We start from the raw sequence: 17,251 nt of genomic DNA, 5'->3' as shown, positions 1-17,251 counted from the left end.
TAATTGGGGTTCTTTGATATGCCGAATCTAACTATGTATGTAGATTCTTAATTTTTGGTCCCGTTTTGAAATTGGTCTACATTAAGGTCCAAAGGGTCCAAAATTAAACTTAGTTTGATTTTAACAAAAATTGAATCCTTGGGGTTCTTTGATATGCTGAATTTAAAAATGTACTTAGATTTTTAATTTTTGGCCTAGTTTTCAAGTTGGTCCAAATGGGTGTCCAAAATTAAACTTTGTTTGATTTCATCAAAAATTGAATAAATGGGTTCTTTGATATGCCAAATCTAACTGTGTATGTAGATTCTTAATTTTTGGTCCAGTTTTCAAATTGGTCTACATTAAGGTCCAAAGGGTCCAAAATTTTTGAGTTTAACAAAAATTTAATTTTTTGGGCTTATTTGATATGCTTTATCTAAATATGTACTTTGATTTTTGATTATGGGCCCAGTTTTTAAGTTGGTCCAAATCAGGATTCCATATCAAGTATTGTGCAATAGCAAGAAATTTTCAATTGCACATTATTGCACAATAGCAAGAAATATCTAATTGCACAATATTGTGCAATAGCAATTAATTTTCAATTGGAGTTATCTTTCTTTGTATAGAATAGTTGTTGATAATATATGTTGGAAATTTGCCAGACATGACTATGATGTCATTTTCTATTATTATTTGCCAATAACTTTATGTAAATAACTTCATTGGAAATTTGCCAATATAAAATGTTGCTGATGAAGCTTTTTTTCCTTATCTTATCTAAAATGTTTTTAGATAATGTATGTTGGACATTTGCCAGACATGACTATGATGTCATTTTCTATTTTTATTTGCCAATAACTTTATGTAAATAACTTCATTGGAAATTTGCCAATATAAAATGTTGCTGATGAAGTTTTTTTTTATTGTTTTATACAATAAACAATGTATATTCACTTTTACTACCAACCAATCTTTACCATTCAGTGATAACAAGCACTTTATTTTACATTTTAATATTTTATGATGTATTTAAAAGAGTAGTTATTGTTGCAAACTCTATTTATTAGAAATTTGAATTGATATCAGTTTTGGAAAAAGGGAAACAGGGATGTGAAAAAAAGGGGGGGGTAAATTTGTCTCATTTCAGATTTCATAAATAAAAAGAAAATTTCTTCAAACATTTTTTTGAGAGGATTAATATTCAACAGCATAGTGAATTGCTCAAAGGTAAAAAAAAACTTTTAAGTTCATTAGACCACATTCATTCTGTGTCAGAAACCTATGCTGTGTCAACTATTTAATTCTAGATTTAAAAAGTTTGAAGAAGAAATCTTTAATTGATTTGTAAAATCTTGACATTTGTTTTGTGTAAAAAAAAACATGTAATGTCAAAAATTTGATCACAATCCAAATTCAGAGCTGTATCACGCTTGAATGTTTTGTCCATACTTGCCCCAACTGTTCAGGGTTCGACCTCTGCGGTCGTATAAATCTGCGCCCTGCGGAGCACCTGGTTTTTATATAAGTTGAGTCTGGTATCAATTATTTTGGAACATATCGTGTGTTAGATCACTCAATCATGTTCATAATTTTAAACATCTATACTTCTAAAATATTGAGGTACAATTTGATAGCTAGTATGATGTTAAAACAGAGAATCAAAGGATTCAATGTTAAATATGAATAATGTAGGACAATGGCGTTGATTAAAAATAACACCACTCCCGTCCTATTACTTTTCCACATTTGACCCCTAGTTGGAAAATTGACCCAGGTGCAAATTTTAGGGAGTTCAATTTTCTATATGTCACCAATAGTTTACATGGTATATGTCACATGAAGTTTTCGGTTGCAGTTAGAAAACCAGGATTGATTCAAATATAAATAGTTTGAAAGCATAGCAAACTGTGCACCTTACAATTGCATTCATGACTGAATCAGATGATAATAAGAATACATAAAAAATCTAAGCTAAAACACCCTAGTACTTCATGTCCTCAAGGTTTAAACACCTTTTTGCACACCCTGAAATGTCTTATAAGTTAAGGAGATGTGGTATGATATAATGAGACAATTATCAATCAAAGTTGCCAGCTTTTTCTCACAATCAAGTAATAATGAGGGGGTGAAGGTCCAAGTGACCCCTGTCATACAGACACCGTACAAACATTCCATTCAACAAATATAGTTGACCTATTGCTTAAATTACCTGGAAAAATAACAAAACTATGAAAAAATGCATTGAGCATTGAAAATGAGGTCCAGGTCATAAGCACTCTGCCAGACAGACATGTAGATCTAATAATTCCATACACCAGATATAGTTGACCAATTGCTTAAACTACCTGAAAAAAATAATGACAAACAAACCATAAAAAGGAGGTCAACATCATATAAACCCTGCTAGACAGAGATTTACACTTATCAATTGTTGTATACACAAGATATTGTTTACCTATGCTTATAGTATCTGATAAACTGAAAAAATAATGAAAACTGAAAATTGACCAATGATCCATGAAAATGAGATCAAGGTCAGATGAACCCTGCCTGGCAGACAAGCAAAAATTTAAAAAAAAATCGTACACCAAATATATTTGACCAATTGCTTAATATATCTGATAAACTAGAAAAAAAACATGAAAAAAGTAACATTTACCACTGAACATTAAAAATGAGGTCAAGGTCATATGAAAGCTGCCAGACATACATGTACACCTTACAATAACTCCATTGCTTGAAGTACACTAGAAAAAGACCAAACCACAAAAACTAAACATTGTTCAAAGAACCATGAAATAAAGGTTAAGGTCAGATAAAACCAGTGTGTTAGACATTTTGCACATTACATTCTGTCTATATGAAAACTATATTTAACCTATGGTCTATAGTATCTGAAAGTCGCATCACAAAACTAGAGGCTCTCAAGACCCTGTGTCGCTCACCTGTTACTGTATTTACTGATGTCGGCCATCTTGGTTGGTAGGTGGGGTCCTTAGACACTTTTTGTTTAAATAGATACACTATTAATGATTGTTGCCAAGTTTTGTTAAATTTGGCCCATAGTTTTAGAAAAGAAGATTTATGTACAAGTTAAAAAAAAAATGACGAAAAAGTTGTTAAAATTGACTATAAAGGGCAATAACTCCTTAAGGGGTTGACTGGCAATTTTGGTCATGTTTGACTTATTTGTAGGTCTTATTTTACTGAACATTATTGCTGTTTACAGTTTATCTCTATCTATAATAGTATTCAAGATAATAACCAAAAACTGCAAAATTTCCTTAAAATTACCATTTCAGGGGCAGCAACCCAACAACAGGTTATCCGATTCATCTGAAAATTTCAGGACAGATAGATCTTGATCTGCAATTTTACACCATGTCAGATTTGCTCTAAATGCTTTGGTTTTAAAGATATAAGTCAAAATATACATTTTACCCCTGTGTTCTATTTTTAGCCATGGCGGCCATCTTGGTTTGATGGCCAGGTCATCGGACACATTTTTTAAACTAGATACCTCAAGGATGATTGTGGCGAAGTTTGGTTAACTTTGGTTCAGTAGTTTCAGAGGAGAAGATTTTTGTAAAAGTTTACGGACGACGGACGCCGGACGACAGACGCCAAGTGATGAGAAAAGCTCACTTGACCTTTAAGGTCAGGTGCGCTAAAAATATGATATTTTTTCAAGCCATTACTGAACCATGAAAATTAGGTGAAGTGCAATGGACAAATGACAGACACTTTATAACTTATGGTATCTGCATACACGGTATGAAGCATCTATGTCTTCTACCATATGAAATATAAAGCTTTATACAACCAGATGCTCCACAGGGCGCAGCTTTATACGACCTCAGAGGTCAAACCCTGAACAGTTGGGGCAAGTGTAAACACAACAATTAAGCTTGATACAGCTCTGAATTTGGATTGTGATTAAAAAGTTGACACAACATAGGTTTCTGACACAGAATGAATGTGGTCTAAGAACTTAAACTTAAAAACTTAAAATTTTTAAATTGGACATTTACCTATTATGTTATGGTCCAATATCCAAAATCTAAATACATGGTTAGATTCAGCATATCATAGAACCCCAAGAATTCAATTTTTGATGAAATCAAATAAGTTCAATTTTAGACCCGTTAGACCTCAATGTGGACCAATTTGATAACCGCGCCCAAATATAAAAATATAAATACATGGTTAGATTCAGCATATTGAAGAACCCCATATATTCAATTTTTGTTGAAATCAAACAAAGTTTAATTTTTGACCCTTTGGACCTTAATGCAGACCAATTTAAAAACGGGACAATACTGTGCAATTGAAAATTTCTTGCTATTGCGCAATATTGTGCAATTAGATTTTTCTTGCTATTGCGCAATACTGTGCAATTGAAAATTTCTTTCTATTGCACAATACTGTGCAATTTAAGATTTCTTGCTATTGCGGAATACTGTGCAATTGAAAATTTCTTGCTATTGCACAATACTTAATATAATAATTTTGGACCCCGATTTGAACCAACTTGAAACTGGGCCCATAATCAACCAGATGCTCTACAGGGCGCAGCTTTATACAACCGCAGAGGTCGAACCCTGAACGGTTTGGGCTAGTATGGACACAACATTCAAACTGCATACAGCTCTGAATTTGGATTGTGATTAAGTAGTTGACACAGCATAGGTTTCTGACACAGAATGAATGTGGTCTAATGAACTAAAATGTTTGGTTTTTTTTTTGCTTTTGAGCAATTCACTATGCTGTAGATTATTAATCCTTTGATATTTGAAGAAATTTTCTTTTTCATTTCTGAGATCTGAAATAAGAAAAATTGAATCCCACCATTTTTGTTCACCTCCTCCTTTCCCTTATTCCAAAAATGATCTCAATTCAAATTTCTAATGGAGTTTTCAACAATAAATACTCCTTTAAATACATCATAAAATATAAAATGTCATACAGTCATGATTTAAGTTGACTTGACTACTATTCTGGACAAAAAAAGATAACTCCAATGCAACATTATATATTGGCAAATTTCCAATGAAGTTCATTAAACTAAAGTATTTGGCAAATTTCAAATGGAATTTATTAATAACAAAGGTTTTGGCAAATTTCCAATATACATAATTTAAGAGCAGTTTAGGTGAGCTATTAAAATGCGTTTCAATTACCAACCTTATACTGCTTTTAAATTATGTTTAACTCCCAAAGACAATTCTTACCATCCCTTTGTGGTATTCCAATATCCAAAATCTAAATAAATGGTTAGATTCATTATATCAAAGAATCCCAAGAATTCAATTTTTGATGAAATCAAATAAAGTTCAATTTTGATTTCACTGAAGAGACATGTATTGTAGAAATGCACATCTGGTGCAGGAAAATTGGTACCGTTAATGTTATTGGACCCATTAGACCTCAATGTTGACCAATTTGATAACCTGTGCTAAATATTAAAAATCTAAATGCATGGTTAGATTCAGCATATTGAGAACCCTATATATTCAATTTTTGTTGAAATCAAACAAAGTTTAATTTTGGACCCCGATTTGGACCAACTTGTAAACTGGGCCCATAATAAAACCAGATGCTCCGCAGGGCGCAGCTTTATACAACCGCAGAGGTTGAACCCTGAACGGTTGGGGCAAGTATGGACACAACATTCAAGCTGGATACAGCTCTAAATTTGGATTGTGATTAAAAGTTGACACAGCATAGGTTTCTGACACAGAATGAATGTGGTCTAATGAACTTCAAATTTTTTTTTTGCCTTTGAGCAATTCACTATGCTGTTGAATATTAATCCTCTCAAAAAAAAGTTTGAAGACATTTTCTTTTTATTTATGAAATCTGAAATGAGAAAAATTTAACCCCCCCCCCCCCACCCATTTTTTTTTCACATCCCCCTTTCCCTTTTTCCAAAACTGATCTCAATTCAAATATCTAATGGAGTTTGCAACAATATAACTACTCATTTAAATACATCATAAAATATTAAAATGTAACAAAAGGTGCTTGTTTTCACTGAATGGTAAAGATTGTTTTAATTTATCAGTTGGTAGTAAAAGTGAATATACATTGTATATTGTATAAAACAATGATTTAAGTTGACTCAACTACTATTCTGGACAAAGAAAGATAACTCCAATCAATTGAAAATTTCTTGCTATTGCACAATATTGTGCAATTAGATATTTCTGGCTATTGCGCAATACTGTGCAATTGAAAATATTTACTATTGCACAATACTGTGCAATTGAAGATTTCTTGCTTTTGAGCAATACTGAGCAATTGAAAATTTCTTGTTATTGCACAATACTGTGCAATTGAAGATTTCTTGCTATTGCTGAATACTGTGCAATTGAAAATTTCTTGCTAATGCACAATACTTAATATAATAATTTTGGATCCTGATTTGAACCAACTTGAAAACTGGGCCAATAATCAAAAATCTAAGTACATTTTTAGATTCAACATATTAAAGAACCCCAAGGATTCAATTTTTGTTAAAATCAAACTAAGTTTAATTTTGGACCCTTTGGACCTTAATGTAGACCAATTTGAAAACGGGACCAAAAATTAAGAATCTACATACACAGTTAGATTTAGCATATCAAAGAACCCCAATTTATATTCAATTTTTGATGAAATCAAACAAAGTTCAATTTTGGACCCTTTGGGCCCCTTATTCCTAAACTGTTGGGACTAAAACTCCCAAAATCAAACCAAACCTTCCTTTCATGGTCATAAACCTTGTGTTTAAATTTCATAGATTTCTATTTACTTATACTTAAGTTATGGTGCGAAAACCAAGAATAATGCTTATTTGGGCCCCTGTTTGGCCCCTAATTTCTAAACCGTTGGGACCTCAACTCCCAAAATCAATCCCAACCTTCCTTTTGTGGTCATAAACCTTGTGTTTAAATTTCACTCGATTTCTATTTACTTATACTAAAGTTATTGTGCGAAAACCAAGAATAATGCTTATTTGGGCCCTTTTTTGTCCCCTAATTCCTAAACTGTTGGAACCAAAACTCCCAAAATCAATCCCATCTGTTCTTTTGTGGTCATAAACCTTGTGTCAAAATTTTATAGATTTCTATTCACTTAAACTAAAGTTATAGTGCGAAAACCAAGAAAATGCTTATTTGGGCCCTTTTTGGCCCCCAATTCCTAAAATGTTGGGACCAAAACTCCCAAAATCAATCCCAACCTTCCTTTTGTGGTCATAAACCTTGTGTCAAAATTTCATCGATTTCTATTCACTTTTACTAAAGTTAGAGTGCGAAAACTAAAAGTATTCGGACGACGACGACGCAAGACGACGACGACGCCAACGTGATAGCAATATACGACGAAAAATTAAAATTTTTGCGGTCGTATAAAAACGAAGAACATGTTTGGATTCAGCATATCAAAGAACCCCAAGATTTCAATTTTTGTTAAAATCAAACTTTGGACCTTAATGTAGACCAATTTGAAAACAGGACCAGAAATTAAGAATCTAAATACACGGTTAGATTCGGTATATCAAAGAACCTCATTAGTTCAATTTTTGATGAAATCAAACACAGTTTAATTTTGGACCCTTTTGGCCCCAAATTCGTTGGGACCAAAACTCCCAAAATCAATCCAAACCTTCCTTTTGTGGTCATAAACCTTGTGTTAAAATTACATAGATTTCTATTAACTTATACTAAAGTTATTGTGCAAAAAACAAGAAAAATGCTTATTTTGGGACCTGTTTTTGGCCCCTAATTCTTAAAATGTTGGGACTTAAACTCCCAAAATCAATCCCAACCTTCATTTTGTGGTCATAGACCTTATGTTAAAATCTAATAGATTTCTGTTTACTTATTTTAAAGTTATTGTGCGAAAAACAAGATAAATGCTTATTTGGGCCCTCTTTGGCCCCTAATTCCTAAACTGTTGTGACCAAAACCCCCAAAATCAATCCCAATCTTCTTTTTATGGTCATAAACCTTGTGTTTAAATTTCATAGATTTCTATTTACTTTTACTAAAGTTAGAGTGCAAAAACCAAATGTCTTCGGACAACGACGCCAACGTGATACCAATATATGACCAAAAAATTTTCAATTTTTGCGGTCGTATAAAATTGACCACATTATTGATATTCATGTCATCAAAAACTTGATCTAAATATATCCCCATCTATATTCTACAATGAAGAATCAAGGAGTATTTAAATATTAAATGGGAACGTTACAAATAGCAGCTAATTTCTTTTTAACATCAGGTTCGTGAAGTGTACCAATGAGATATAAAGTGATAGTAGAACTTATGATGTTCTATTTTTTTCTACCATAATCTATGGAGAAGTTCCCTTTTTGAGGACTAAACCTTCATGTTTTTGTATGATTTATCGATGAGGAATGCCCTTGTAGTTGTAGAGATAAAAGTTTTTTTTTTACCAGTATGTTTTTAATGATCTTAAATAAAATAGGTTGCATCATATATAATAAATGATTGGAAAATGACAAGAAATTTTCTCTATGTTTTAAGGGTTTTAGCCACAATATCTTTGCAAGCTAGGAAGGTCATTTGTCATGTTTTGTTGAACTGTGACAAACTTCTAAAGGTCTGCTTGGAAGATTATCAACAAAACATCTGGTCAGTGACATTGAACATGTACTCTTTGATAAAAAATTATTTGCCACACTTGTTATTTGTACTGTATTCCTGTCATGAAATGTTGCCATTTTAGCAATGCCATACAACACGAGGTTTGGTTAGTCACAAGACTAGCTTCAGCCTACCATTTTACTTATAACGTCCTGTACCAAGTCAGGAACGTGTCAGTTATTAATCTAATGAACTGTGACAAACTTCTAAAGGTCTACTTGTAAGATTATCAACAAAACATCAGGTCAGTGACATTGAACATGTACTCTTTGATAAAAAATTATTTGTCACACTTGTAAGTGTTTTGGCATTTATTTGTACTGTATTCCTGTCATGTAATGTTGCCATTTTAGCATTGCCATTAAACACGAGGTTTGGCTAGTCACAAGACTAGGTTCAGCCTACCATTTTACTTATAATGTCCTGTACCAAGTCATGAATGTGTCAGTTATTAATCTAATAGTTCGTTTCTATGTATGTTGCATTGTCATATGTTTTTGTTGCAGTTCAGCGCTTCTGTTGTTCTATTGTTTTCCTCTTGTAGTTGATGTGTTTTTCTCAGTTTTAGTTTGTAACCCTGATTTGTTTTCTCTCAATTGATTTATGATTTTTGAACAGAGGTATACTACTGTGGCCTTTATTTGTGATGCAATTTTTAAATGACAAATAATAATAACATCAAAAATCACATAACGTCAGCCTTATCTGTCTGATTTGCAACCTCTTAAATTTTAGCAAAATTACAGTTAATGTTCAGTATGCTGTCAGAGGATTTGGTATAAACAAAGACAAATATTGTTGTTGAGAAAAGTAACAATCATCTATTTCAAGAGTTCTTAGTAATAAAGAGACAAACAAAGGTTGTTACAATTAATGTGTATTATTAAATTTTTCATTCTTATTCATTTGAAAATACAGTCATTTAAAAAGTTAAATATCTTGTCTAACTGACTAATCACATTGGTATTCATCAATACCATATTTAACAAACTACCCACACTATTATCAATGACGTATTTGTATATATATATTGTTATTTCTGCATAAAGAATCCTCAAATTTTTACTGGTAGTCAACACATTTATGACTCATCACTTTATAAAAGCATCTGCAAAAAATCTTTTTTAGCACCAAAATACTATTCAAAATAAGAAATTAGTACAAAGCCACTCATAATATATTTATTCTGTGTTAATTTTGTAAATATAACATTTACCAGATAATTGGTAAGTATCAACATACTTAGTCCTGGTCACGGCACCATATCTCAAGTCTATTACACCACAAGAATTTATTATAAACTTTCATGTTTAAAATATGAAAAGGTGTTTCAATCTGTACTAGAATAAGTTTACAAACAGGGTATAAAGACAGAACTGAATTATGGAAATCTTAAGGATTTTATAAAATAAATTGAATGTTATGTATCTCTGGTTTTTAAATACAAATATAAATTTATTTTTGTAAACTATGTGTATTGATTGATCAGACACTTAGTATAGTTACTTATGCTTTGTTAGTGTTGTTATCAATATATTTATAAGATTTTAAACTTGTTTCTAAAGCACTCTATAAATCAGCTCAAATTATAATTTGTACGAAGTCTTTACTATTGTTATAAATCAAAGTAGTACCATTGAAATACAAATTGAACCATCAGAAAATTATCAAGTACTTTAATACACATTTTCAACTTACAATTGAGTTTAATTACTTTGGATTCTATTATTATTCATGAGATGTCTATTCTAATGGATCTCATTGGAACAGGTGAACATTGGCCAAGTGCAAATTTTCTTAAGCCTTTATCTAGAATTTTGTAAAAACCACAAAATCAAATATCCATGAAAATAAAATATTTCTTTTCCCACAAAAATTGGTTCTCACGGAATTGAAAAAAATCCACAGTATTACAAGTATGATTGGAATATCATGAGTAGTTCTTTGTTTATATAAAACATTTATTTTATGAACATCTGGGATTTGCACATCAAGCAATTTAACCATTTCTGTGCACAATTACAATTATAAAAGAGTCCACTCTGCAAAAATTTCTGCTTTTTTTAAATCATTTTCCTTCAAATTTTGATAAACACACAGATGTTAGGCTGAATCTGAAAATGAGCTTGGGGACTTCAGATAATAAGGCCTTAGGACAGTGCACAGTCAACTATTTCCTTGGTGTACTTTCTAACAATGCAAACGAAATTTAAACATTCATTTTAACTAGTAATTAATGCTGAGGATACAAAATATAAAGTATATTAATGGCTGCAATACCAAACAGTACAAATGTACTAATAACAGAGATTTGGTTTGACTGTATAACTTAGGATAAAAGCAAAATACAGATATAAATAAAATACTTGAGGACAGGTAATGTGGCACTTATAATTGATCATATAACAAGTGGTATCTATTTACATGGCATATTGATGGAAGTTGTAGTATTGATTTAAGAACCAGACTCACCAGGGCAATACTTAAATCATGATCTGATTATAATGGAAACTTACAATCAACCTTACAATAAACAATTACATGTAACTTAACACTGTGTTATGATAAAAATAAAATGATACAGATTTCCCATTTAAGGAGGTTCGCGGGTCTAAATCATTTATATAGGATTTCTCTATATTTTTCTATAAATGAACTTTATCTTATAGTTAATAGAAAAATAAAATAAAAAATTGGGGTCACCGTTCATTTGCGCTCACAATCTGCCTTCGAAAGAAGCATACATTTTTGTAAAGGTGGTTTTTTTCTGTTGAAGTAATAGGAGAAATAAAGGTAATATCGAAATAAAAAAAAGAAATTTATTACAGAAATCGCTAAAATTTTACAATAATTTAGTTTAAGTACAGCTTATATGGAAATTATATTAAAAAAGATAGGTCACCGATGAGTTGAAAAAGATATTTCAATTTTAGAGCCAAAAAATGGCAATTTTCTACCAAAGGGAGATAATTTGGAACTTTTTCAATGATGTATACATTTTGAAAGTCATCTGGGGCCAACAGGAATTGATTGTTTTGAATGATTTTTGTACCATATGATAAAGTAACAACTACAAAAGAAAATAAATAATATTTGTAATGAAAAAAAAATGTTTGATTTTTTTCCGAAATTTTTATACCCTCGAGCCTCCTTAATTCACTCTAAATTACTTTTTTAAATTCTAAGCATTCGCTTTTGCAAAGTTTACAATCATTCTTGGGCCTTATTCTATTGTGAAACAGTTAGCGAAACAAATTATTAAGTTTAAAGATGAATTATTTCCAACTAAGGTCATAACCTTTAATTTTCATGGATTTCAATTTTTTAAATTTTTTAACCAAATTTTAAATTGAGTCTATACCAATCATACCATGCGTATTAATCCAAACAATATCATAGAAAACAAAGAAATTCTATATCCAAGAATTAAAGAGCTGGCACAGAATTGAATTTACTGGTAATATTAAGTGGGTAAAGGCGTTGAAGAAATAAAATATACCTTTCACATGTTTAAGGATTCCCTTTCCTTTAATTAATCATTTGTTATCATAACATCTAATATTGTATGAAAATTTTGACATTTGCAGCTTTTTGTAGGTCATTTAAGAATGTATGAAATGACGGTACAGCAGTTATCTAATAATAAAGCAAAAATGGGGAATGATTTGTAGAAACACTGCAGTTCTTCCTGAGGTAGAGGTTTTTTTCTACTATGTCATCTTGGTAGGTAAACTAGGATTTATCTTATTCAGGTCCAAATTAATTTAATTATAGTCTATTGGAATTTTTTTAATATAAATTTCACAAACCCTGTAATTTGTTTAGGTGAAAATGGCCATAAATATCAAGATGTCATGTTGGTGTGCTGTATTGTTACAATTATTCCAAAAACAACTAAAATAAACAAACTGGGAAGCGTACGTAAACCTATAAATAAGCAGAAAGAGTATTAGAACAGATGAGGTATATAAAACCTGGCCTAATGGATGGATGTATACAAATATGGGAAAGGGGGGATGGGGGTTAACGTAAATTCATTATCATTTGTGGGCTACTAATTTTCATGGATTGTGTGGGATCGAGAGAATCACAAATTATAGCATTCATCAAAAGTTCTAATTTTTAACTGGCTTGTATATAAAATTTGTTTATATAGATCTGCAGTATAAGAATCCGAAAAATGCAATGAATGCAATGATCTTTTTATTATTTTTATTTACATATCAAGTAGTCATTAACATGTTTTAATGTGGATTTGTTAATTTTATTGGGTACCAATCTTTGTGAATTGAGAAAAACTTACAATTTCAGAAACATGATATATACTCTATTGCAGAATTTTTACATATATTTCATACAAGCATTTATTTTTAATATTTGTGGATCCCAAACCAAATTCCTATTATAACTTCTAGTTTCCCACAAATAATAATAAATTCACAGTATGTAAAGTAATGACTATAACCTACATGAGAACCTTGTGTAAATTTTTAACAAATATTATAGCCATTGACCAATATCTATTGGCATGTATACCCTAAAATTTAAGTATTTCTCATGGATTCTTCTAAAACCAAAGGAGAAAAAAATATTTTACAGGGTCTTACTAAGCTCTTTCCTTTCAGAAACTGTGGATTTATAATTATTTGTTGAATACAAATTTTTGTTGGTTTCATGGATACAGATAAATTTGGATTTTTGTGTTTAACAATTTCTCTGTAGGCTTGTATGCAAATATTTGTAAAACCACAAAATCAAGTATCCTTGAAAATGCAAGTTTTCCTTAATGCACGAATTCCGTGTCCACGAAAATAAATGAATCCACATTACATGTAGAACAATCCATATTACATGTAGAACACTCCACATTACATGTAGAACAATCATTCATGTCTTATTGTTTCAGAAGCTTAAATACACATGTACAATATACTTATATAGAAAGACTGAAGAGTATCTTATTTATTCCTGATTATCAGTAAGTAATAAAATCTCAGAAAGAGGCTCATGTCATCCTTTGTCAAACAACCTCAATCACTCCATGCCCTAACACTGATTGTTATTGGTGTGACGGAGTAAGTTTGACAAAAGATTGATACAGGCCTGTGTTTCAGAGATTGCATAAAATGCTGCAAATGATGAAAAACAAGACATAGGGCCCAACAAATAATACATGTGTTTCCACTAATGTGCTGGGGAAAAAAATAGGGTAGGTAGGCAGGCAATTTCATTTTATTTTACAAACATTTTTTAGCTGGTTACTACCAGGGGATCAGTCTGACTTGAACAGAGGGCCTCCTCCGGGTGTGGGAGTTTCTTGTTACATTGAAGACCCATTGGTGGCCTTCGGCTGTTGATCTGCTCTATGGTCGGGTTGTTGTCACTTTGACACATTCCCCATTTCCATTCTCAATTTTATTGTTCCAAAATGGCATAAAAAGTGTTAGCATAGGCACTAAAAATAAGGGTAGGTAGGGTTAGCAGAAAACACACGTATCTTTTTTTGGCCTAGCATGTTTGTTATACATGTTATTTTTACAAAGAGTAGCACCAAAGGTGTTTCTAACTAAAATATAATTTAACACTGATAATAAATTTTCACCTGGATTATTAGACTGAGGGAATATGGGATTGACATTGCAGCATAGTTAAATGAGCATGTGACACATGGTTATATTAAGGACAATGAAGTAATACTTGTACAGTGCTCCATTGTCATACTGGTGATTTTTAGAGAATTATTTTTTCAATTAATTTTTCATAGAAATTCAAAGGTTAAAAGTTTAGAAACATCTTATATTTTATATGCTACACATTTTTTTCAGCTGATTCTCATAATTAATAAATAGCTTCCAATAACAACAAGATCCATTTGGATACCTCTTATGTTGGTTTTTCATTCCTATATTGTTCATTTAAAGTTTAGAAATAGATAGATACCAATAACAAATGTCCAGCAAAAATTTCATTTCAATCAAACTGAATCAGAAAGTCTCTCAAGCATAGATGCCAAAACCCCCTTTTGACACAATCAGTAACAAACTATCAAATTTTCCGTATTTTTGAAAAGTTTTCAGTAATCATTTATAAACGTGCATTTACCAATCAAAATTACTGACGAGTGGTTGCAAAGTGATGTACACTAAAATTTGTCATTTAACATGTTGTCTGTAGTATGTATTCCATTCATTAATTGTTCAGATGTTCTCGACTCAAACATTTTTGTTTTGTCAAGGAGAAGTAGAGAAAGGGAAAAAGCTACTTAATACAAGAGGCTGTCAAAACGACAGCAAACCGGATTTATTAACATTTATTTGTGTCCTGGCAATATCACAAGAACCATTACTGATGAATGAAAATCGTCAATATCAAATTTGACCTCCATTTTGTCATCAGTATCAACATATTAAAATTTGAAAAGCTTAGATTGAAAGGTTCATGAGTAAATGCAACAACGTGAATGGAAACACCATTTTACGATCTTTCAAGAACCATAACTCCTGAACGGTAAAAGTCAAAATCGTCATTATTGAACTTGACCTCTATTTTGTCATCAGTAACATCATATTAAAATTTCAAAAGCTTTGGTTGAATGGTTCATGAGAAAATGCACGGACACGACGGGAAACACCATTTTTCAATCTTTCAAGAACCATAACTCCTGAACGGTAAAAGTCAAAATCGTCATTATTGAACTTGACCTCCATTTTGTCATCAGTAACAGCATATTAAAATTTCGGAAGCTTTGGTAGAACAGTTCATGCATAAATGCACGGACACGACTGGAAACTCCATTTTTCAATCTTTCAAGAACCACATCTCCTGAACGGTAAAAGTCAAAATCGTCATTATAGAACTTGACCTCCATTCTGTCATCAGTAACAACATATTAAAATTTGGGAAGCTTTGGTAGAACAGTTCATGCGTAAATGCACAAACACGACTGGAAACTCCATTTTTCAATCTTTCAAGAACCATAACTCCTGAACGGTAAAAGTCAAAATCGCCATTATTGAACTTGACCTTCGTATAGTTGTCAGTAATAACATATTAAAATTTTAAAAGCTTTGGTTGAACGGTTCATGAGTTAATGCACGGACAACATTTGATTGCCGCCCGCCCGACCGCCCACCGTACATCCCCAAATCAATAACCGACATTTTTGTCACAAAAATCCGGTTAAAAATGCAAGTTTGACTCTTCAGAAGTCAATTAGTTACCCAACAATAGGTTGATAACTCCCGAGAAACCGGAAGCATTAGATTGGACCCGGACGGAAAAGTAATGATTAAAATCCACGTTTTCCAAATTGAACGTCGATGATTGGGAATCCGTAACTATTCGACTTTGACCGTAATAGCGTAGTTTATATCGCAAAATCGGAAAAACTACGGAAAAATCGTAATAGTTGGCATCTATGCTCAAGTATTAGCTTACTGTTTTCTGTCATGTTCAAATTTACAGGCATATTCACCCATTTCAAAATATTGGGCACCATAACTGGAAAGTGCTTAGTAGTTTACATATGACAAGTTTATTAGAGAGGAATATGTTTTAATTGTTCTTATTTTGTAACAAAATGTTCATCATTCATTCCTAATGTGTATGAAATGAAAACAAATGAAAGGCATTCCTTATAGCATAATAACAGAGCACTGCAGTTGGCACTTATATAACAGAAGGTTAACAAAAATTACCATAATCATAGGTACAAAAATGTACAGGTACTTTGATTAAAGGTGTATCTTTAAAATTGGTATTCAGTAATGGAATTACCAGACAAAGCAAAATAAATAAACAGATTGAGTAAAAATATTTATAAGTGGATGTTATTAAATAATACAATGTATGCAGTAACTAAAATATACCATATTGTTTAAATCTTACGAAACTTGGATTCAAATGTAAATTTCATACGGGAGCATAGCTTTCCTATAATTATATAAAAATCAATTTTGATATCTAACTTGAGTATTAAATTAGCCATATATACACTCATGACATTGATATATATATATATATAATGTATATTAACACTCAAACAACTTGCATTTCCCTTTAAATAATTTAGAAATGTATGTTCTCAATGGTCAACAATTATAAGCAGTTATTTATAAGTGCCTTGGTTCTTTCGTACAAGTTTTAAGGGACCAGCCATAAAACTTGTAGGTTTTTCTTGTAAGAAACATACCAGTCCATACTTTCTAGGAACTATACAGTTCCATTTTTAATTCTTTGATGTGGACGGTCATATCTGTTTTCCAAAAAACATCAGCAAAACTTAAATTTTACTGTAGGAAGTCATTAGGATGTAACTTTTGTCTCAATGGGGTAATTCAAATTTTAATATACAATCATCCTTTGTATGTATCTTATTATTAGTCTGTTAACTAAAGGAGTAGGTCCGGTAAGACCCCTTTTTGGCCCCAAAATATAGCAGTTTTACAAAATTGTTAAAATGTAAACTTTTTATTTATTAATTGAACAGTAGAATGCTTCTGTTACATAAATATGGGCTTTTTTTGACAATACAATGCACATATATCGGGTACAAGCACTATTAAGTCATGCTAAATCACTGAAATCTTCACAATTCTAGCATTTTAGTTAAATTT

General features: G+C 31.4%; 1 protein-coding gene across 1 annotated transcript in view; it reads right to left on the bottom strand.

Moving 5' to 3' along the window:
• The window catches only part of LOC139526252 (serine/threonine-protein kinase TAO1-B-like), a 38,338-nt gene that overhangs the window by 15,980 nt on the left and 5,107 nt on the right, over nucleotides 1–17,251 (bottom strand). The window lies entirely within an intron of this gene.

The sequence above is a fragment of the Mytilus edulis genome, chromosome 6 (genome assembly GCF_963676685.1).
Source record: "Mytilus edulis chromosome 6, xbMytEdul2.2, whole genome shotgun sequence".
Classification (NCBI taxonomy): Eukaryota; Metazoa; Mollusca; class Bivalvia; order Mytilida; family Mytilidae; genus Mytilus; species Mytilus edulis.
This window is presented reverse-complemented; position numbering and strand designations above follow the sequence as displayed.